This window comes from Herpailurus yagouaroundi, unplaced genomic scaffold (genome assembly GCF_014898765.1).
Source record: "Herpailurus yagouaroundi ecotype Mexico unplaced genomic scaffold, PumYag 188, whole genome shotgun sequence".
NCBI lineage: Eukaryota > Metazoa > Chordata > Mammalia > Carnivora > Felidae > Herpailurus > Herpailurus yagouaroundi.
The window spans coordinates 21748924-21755933 of NW_024412419.1; the positions used below are offsets into that span (position 1 = coordinate 21748924).

The window sequence follows — 7010 nt, forward strand, 5'->3', positions numbered from 1 at the left end:
ACGCGGGGCTCGAACCCACGGACCGCGAGATCGTGACCTGGATGAAGTCGGACGCTTAACCGACTGCGCCACCCAGGCGCCCCAGAGCGCCCACTTTAGAGGCCTCACACTGGGTCTTGGAGGGAACTAGGCGGCAAAGGGCAGGCCCGGCAGCGGCCGGGGCATTGTTTCAACCCCTCGGGTGGGATCCTGCAGGGAGGGGGAGGGGAGGGAAGGCGGTGTATCCTAGGGACCCGCCCCGTAGCCCTCCCAGGGGACTCGTGCATCAGCGCGTGTGAGCGCTGGGGCTTTGTGAAGTGTAGTGAGTCACCATGGAAACCCAAAGGAACGCGGAGAAGGGCGCGCGGGGGGTCGGCGGGTTCTCCGGCCTCACTCTCCTTCCCCTCTCGGACCCCGGCCCTGCAGCAGGGCCTGTCGGGAGTTGTAGTCCCAAGGCTGCGGCCGCGCGCGGCGGCGAAGATGCGGGGCGCCGCCTGTCCCCGCCTCCCCCTAACCTGCTAGCGCGAGGTGGGGGAGCACTGGGGAGGAGACGTCGGGTCGGTGATTGGCCCAGACCGCCTCCAGCCCCCACCCACGTCCCCTCCCCAGCCCGCGGCTTCCGACTCCAGCGCCCCGCGCGCCAAGGCGGCGATCGAGCGAGCGCGCGTGCTGCCGCCGCCGCCCCGAGCACCCGCAGCTCCTGCGCCGCGTCAAGACCGAGGAGAGACGGACCGACCGACGGACCCTCGCAGCCGCAGCATCCCGGAGGAGTGCGTGATGGCGGGGCGGGCGGTGGGCTTATTCTCCCTGGGCTGGGACATCCATCTCGTGGCCTCTGTTTTTCTGGGAGGCGCACAAAAGGGCAGGGATAGGGGTGCGCCCAGGGGCCCCGCTGCAGGGGACGCGGCGGGAGGTGTGGTTTGGGATTGGGGCGGCCATCGGGGCTACACTGAGGCCGGAATGGGGTCCTCTTTGTACGCCCACGGAGCGCCGTGCAGTGCCTGGCTCATAGTAGGCGTTTCATGTGTGCTTGTGGGATTGCAAAGAACTGAGGTGAGGAGACGGCTCGGTTGAAGGGATTTCACTCTTAGCACATAGTAGGTGCCCAGCCTCTCTCGTCGAGGTGCAGTGAATGGCTGGAGGCTGGGCGGGGGCTTCTCTGGCTACCGGCCCGTCCTGCGCGAGTCCCTAGATCGGCGCTATCTCTGGCCCCCCATCACCACCGGCACACACACCCTGCGTCCATCTCGCCTCCGGGTTGGGATTTGCCCAGCCTGTACCAGATCCGACGGCTTGTTCCACTCGACTGGCTAACGCAGCGGTCGCCTAAGGACGGTTCGCCTGCCTCCTCCGAGGCACCTGCCTGAACTACAAAGGCCGCCTGTGGCTGCCCGCCCCAGAGCGGGCGCCGAGCTGGGTGCCTTCGCTGGAGCCCATTGCGGGATCTCTCCCCGCAGCATCGATCTTGGTGGGCGACAGACACCGACGCCCCAGGCCTGGGGAGGGGCAAGAGCCCGAGCCTGAGAGAAGCTGGAATGGGGAGAGGCAGACGCGGGGCCTCCGTCTGGGCAAAGACGGGGAGATGGGGAAGCTGGGTGGGGACAGGTGACTGGGTCTGGGTGGTGGGGGAAGTAGAGACCAGGGTTGGAGGAGGAAAGAGAGAGGGGGCGGGGGGCGGGTCTGAGGCGGGAGGGAAGAGTGCGGTGCAGGTGGCGCGAGGCGGGGCGAGTCTGGGACTGAGGAAGAATGAGGATGGGAGGGCAGACGCTGGAGGGTGGAGACCGCCGGGGTTGAAGAGGGTAGACGCCGGGGAGGAGGAGACCCGCGCCGGCCGGGGGAGGGCCTCTCTGGGGAGGGAGGTCTCCCAGTTGGAGGAAGGTCTCCGGAGAAGGGAGGGGGTGGGCGGCTGGGAGGCGGGTCTCGGGCCTGAAGACCCTCTGCTCCAGGCGTGGAGCCTGGGGATCCTGGCGGTCCAGGTGGCCAGCTGGGCGTGGCCCTTGGAATGGCAACCGACCTAGGATGGCGGATCCGAGACTGGGCTGAGCTGTCCCCACTAGGAGCTTTGTCTCCCGGCCTGACACAGCCCGTAGGGACTAGCTTAAGGTTTTGCGATAATCCGCAGCGCCGCAGGCACACCCTTTTCTTCGCGGAGCTGAAAGGCTTGGTCCAGTGGCAGATGCTGGCAGGGAGGCGGGATGGGGGAAGTCTCCCGCCGGAGAGACCCGGAGAACAATAGCCGGCACTGGTATCCACGCGACTCCGTACCAGCCCCCCCCCCCCCCCATCCCCAGAATTTCAAGTGTTCAGTTTTCTGGTGCAGAAAATGCTCTGGTAGAAATCTCAGGGCGTGCGCTCGTCTTTTGGGGTTTGCGTTGGGGACCAAGCCCCGCTGTTAATTCCCTGGTGTGAGTCGCGCGTCCCCCCAGACTGTGAGGCGGGCTGAAAGCCGCCGCCACCGGCTTTGGGTGCCTCCGCGCCGCCGCCTGCCCCTTGCTATTGACCAGGAGCCCAGACGTGGCGTGGCGGCCCGGCGGCGAACTGGAGGTTGCCTCCGTGCACAGCGAGCCCCTTTGAGCAGTCGGCTTTGTCTGCGGGCTCACGTCTAAGGTCTGCTGTGTGTTCATAGAAGGAGCAGTCAGGATTGGTGCGGATTGTGGTTAAAAACAACAAACAACAAACCAAGAAACGGAGAAGTGGCTTTTGGAGATGACCCGCCAAGGGTGCGGCTCTCGGCTTTTACAGCCTGCAGCCTGGGGACCAAAGCTTCCCATTGCCAGTGACCACACCCAAGCCAGTGTGTCCATCCTTTGCAGATTTTGCCTGTATTGTCTGCTGACCTAAGACAGGGACGGCTCTGTGATAGGAGGTGGCTGCTTGCCCATGGGAAAGCGGATGAACAGAAATGGAAGCACAAACCAGGGCTCAGCAGACCTTTCCATGCGCTCATAGTCTTGCTGGCTGTGTAAGCATCTTTCATGCCAGGCTGCAGCATCTTGACATGTGAAAGGATTACCCAATCCTAAAATTTCATTTTATAGGTTTTCTTTAATCATTGTTTAGCTTATATTAGAGGTGACTCTTTGGCATCAGGCTTCTACTTTTAAATTGTCATTCATTTAACAAAAAAGATGTGTAGGGAGGGCAAGGCAGAAGGATTGTTTTCTTTTATTCATATTTTATTTTATTTAGAGTGAAGGAAGCTTGGATAAAAGACAGAGCATCATAGGACTCAATCATTGTGACTTGTATTTGCCGTTAAGTTAACTGATGAGCCTTTGGCTCTCTCTAGCCTTGAAACCCCAGGATTTTCTTTCTTAGCCAGGTTGATGCATAAGGTTGGTGCATAAGGATGTGATATCACTGTTGGCTCTTGCCCAGAATATTCGATAGTTGCCAACCTGAAAGCCTCCGATTTGGGCAGTACCGAGTGGCCATAGGAAAGCAGCAGTCGGCTGTATCTTGCTGGTTTTCAAGGATGGTGTTTTTAAGAGGTGCCTCTCAGAATTTACAAAACTGGTCTGAAAGGATTAATTGGAATGCTGTTCACTGAATGATTTAAACTAAGTTAATAGACCTGTCTATCTCTAGAGTAGATGAAAACCAGGAATCTTAATATTGGAAAACCTACAATCTGACACAGAGGTTTTCTTCTTATGAAAGAGCTCCAGGGGGAAATGTGTCTTCAGGTCGTACCCAAGGGGGAAAGTTTCCGAAGGGAATGTTTTGTTGGTTTATTCTTTTTGAAAGAATTTTACGGGTTTATTTAAAGGTGTAAACCTGTTGAGCCCTGCATGAACATCCATCCCAACAGTTTCCTCCTGGAGAGTCCACAGATGAGGAAGGCCAGTATCCGTATGACCAGCCCATTTGTATAGGGAAGATGGAGAGAAAGCAGCATCCTTCTCCTACCTCCTGTGAAAATGTCTGGGAGACAGGGCGCAGAGGGAAGAATCAGGCGACCCCAGAATTCCGGGGTGCCATTGTTAACTTCCATCTCCCTGACCTCGGGGACCTTGGCTAGGTATATACAAGATGTTCATAGGACATGAACCTGACTGTTTTCAGCATAGCCCCTCCAAGATGGAGTTGTAAGCCAGGATAGTTTCAATATGCTTTATGCACTGTGCGTTTCCTCCTATGGGAATGGTTACGCAGCAAGGCGAGCATACACAATTGGCAGAAGTTAAGTTTGGGGACTTGGTGTTGACTTCCTCTGTGGTACCTCCACACCTCTCTGTCCTTCTACCATGGATACCTGGGAGTTTTCCCTCCTTAATAACCACTCCTCGGGGGCGCCTGGGTAGCTCAGTCAGTTAAGTGTCCAACTCCAGCTCAGGTCACGATCTTGTGGTTAATGGGTTTGAGCCCCGCATCGGTCTCTGTGCTGACAGCTCGGAGCCTGGAGCCTGCTTCGGATTCTGTGTCTCCCTCTTTCTCTGCCCCTCCCCCACTCGCACTACTCTCTCTCTCTCTCTCTCTCTCTCTCTCTCAAAATAAATAAACATTAAAAAAATAATAACTGCTCCTCTGACCCAGGATTCAGCATGATCCTACATAAAGAAAGCTCCAGGGAACTGTAGGCCGAGGGCCATCACAACTGGCCACATCTCTGGAGTAAATGAGGATTTAGATAATTATACAGAGCCAGAGAAGTCGGTATTATTATTTTTTTAAGTTTATTTATTTTGAGAGAGCACGAACTGGAGAGGGGCAGAGAGAGAGAGGAAGAGAAAGAATCCCAAGCAGGCTCCCCGCTGTCAGCGCAGAGCCCAACTTGGGGCTCGAACTCACAAACTGTGAGATCACGACCTGAGCCAAAACCAAGAGCTGGACGCTTGGTATCTAAGACCCAGGGTGCCTGGCCGGCTCAGTCAGTAGAGCATGCGACTCTTGATCTTGGGGTGGTGAGTTCAAGCTCCACTTTGGGTGTAGAAATTACTTTAAAAAAATCTAAAAACCTGTCTATCTTGCTGGTGTAAAAATTAACCAAATTCTGATAGAATCTGATCCTGTTCATTTTTGTTTTCCGAGCCATAAGAAAATAATTTCAGGGGCGCCTGGGTGGCGCAGTCGGTTAGGCGTCCGACTTCAGCCAGGTCACGATCTCGCGGTCCGTGAGTTCGAGCCCCGCGTCAGGCTCTGGGCTGATGGCTCGGAGCCTGGAGCCTGTTTCCGATTCTGTGTCTCCCTCTCTCTCTGCCCCTCCCCCATTCATGCTCTGTCTCTCTCTGTCCCAAAAATAAATAAACGTTGAAAAAAAAAAAAAAAAGAAAAGAATTTCAGAAACGCCTTGTAAGACTTAGTACACAGGAACCTATAGGAGAACAATAATACAGAAAATCTTTGTCAGCATGAAAACCTGTAGGAAGAAGTTGGCATAATGTGAAATCAAATGAGAATAACAAGTAAGGTGTTTGATGTTATTGCACTTCTAGCGAATAAATGAGAAATAATTTTAGGATCACTTTGCCTTAATTTTTTTTTTTATTTTTTATTTTATTTTTTAAATTTTTATTTATTTATTTTTTAACATTTATTTAGTTTTGAGAGAGAGAGAGAGCACAAGCAGGGGAGGAAGAGAGAAAGAGGGAGATATAGAATCTGAAGCAGGCTCCAGGCTCTGTGCTGTCAGCACAGAACCCGACCCAGGGCTCGAACCCAAGAACCCTGAGATTATGACTTAAGCCGAAGTCGGATGCTTAACTGACTGAGCCACCCAGGCACCCCACGTTTTCCCCCATCTAATCTTTCATTGCAAGGGGCTGGGGCAGGCTGCAGTGGGGTATCACCAGTGGGAACAGAAAGAATGATTAGGACCACTTCATGAACCCCCACCCTTGCAAATAGTAGGAATAGCTCTGTGCTGAGTCTGAGCTTCTTTAAGCACAGCTGTTGTCAGCAGCTGAGAACTTGTAGTTAAGAATGTTCCAGAAGTGCTCTGATTCCAGCTTTGCCAAATCATCACAATGTGTGGTGTTGGCCTGGCATTTCACCTGCCCCTTCATCATCTAGAAGATCAGGTACTGGTGAGGGGCTGTTGTTCCAAGGCTGTTCTGGTTTTGGTGTGGGAAAGAGTGTTCATGTTTGGTTGATGGTAATTGTTGGGAATAAAAATATCTGCAGTTTTCCAGCTAAGAAATAAACTCAGCATCACAGAATTACTTATTTAACAAACACTTTCCAAGCACTTACTCTGTGCTAGGGGTTGTTCTAGTGCCTATGAATTAAGTACTATTATTATCCCCAGCTTTCAGTACAGAAATCACCCAGCTAGGGGAGTCGCAGAGCCAACCTTCAAACCCCAGGGGTCTGCTTAGAGTCTGTATAACTTGCGGTTCTCCAGAGAAACAGAACCAATAATGGTTATCTTACATGATTGTGGGGTCTGGCAAGTCTGACATGCCTAGGGCAGGCCAGCAGGGTGGAAACTCTCAGCCAGGAACTGATGTTGAGGTCTGAAGACAGAATTTCTTCTTCCTCAAGGGAACCTCGGTTTTTCTCTTAAGGCCTCTCAACTGATTGTATGAGGCCCACCCATATTACTGAAGAAAACCTCCTTTCCTTAAAGTCAACTGATTGTAGATGTTAACCACATCTACAAAATATCTTGACAGCAACATATATAGATGGTGTTTGATTGAATAACTACACTATACTATACTATACTATACTATACTATACTATACTATAGCTTAGCCAAGTTGACATAAGAAACCAACCATCACAGAGTCCATGCTTTTTTTTTTTTTTAACGTTTATTTATTTATTTATTTTTTTTTTTTCAACGTTTATTTATTTTTGGGACAGAGAGAGACAGAGCATGAACGGGGGAGGGGCAGAGAGAGAGGGAGACACAGAATCGGAAACAGGCTCCAGGCTCTGAGCCATCAGCCCAGAGCCCGACGCGGGGCTCGAACTCACGGACCGCGAGATCGTGACCTGGCTGAAGTCGGACGCTTAACCGACTGCGCCACCCAGGCGCCCCAACGTTTATTTATTTTTGAGACAGAGAGAGACAGAGCATGAACGGG

At 53.1% G+C, this 7010-nt stretch overlaps 1 protein-coding gene across 2 annotated transcripts in view; it reads left to right on the top strand.

Annotated features, from left to right (window-relative positions):
• The first annotated feature begins 519 nt into the window (after nt 1–519).
• DPYSL5 (dihydropyrimidinase like 5) overlaps nt 520–7010 on the top strand; it is a 103872-nt gene continuing 97381 nt past the window's right edge. Inside the window, exon 1 of one of the 2 annotated variants that reach the window (XM_040496271.1) lies at nt 520–749. The gene's annotated coding sequence lies outside the window, so the exon portion shown is untranslated. The remainder of the gene's footprint in view (nt 750–7010) is intronic. The other variant, XM_040496268.1, reaches the window with a different exon arrangement.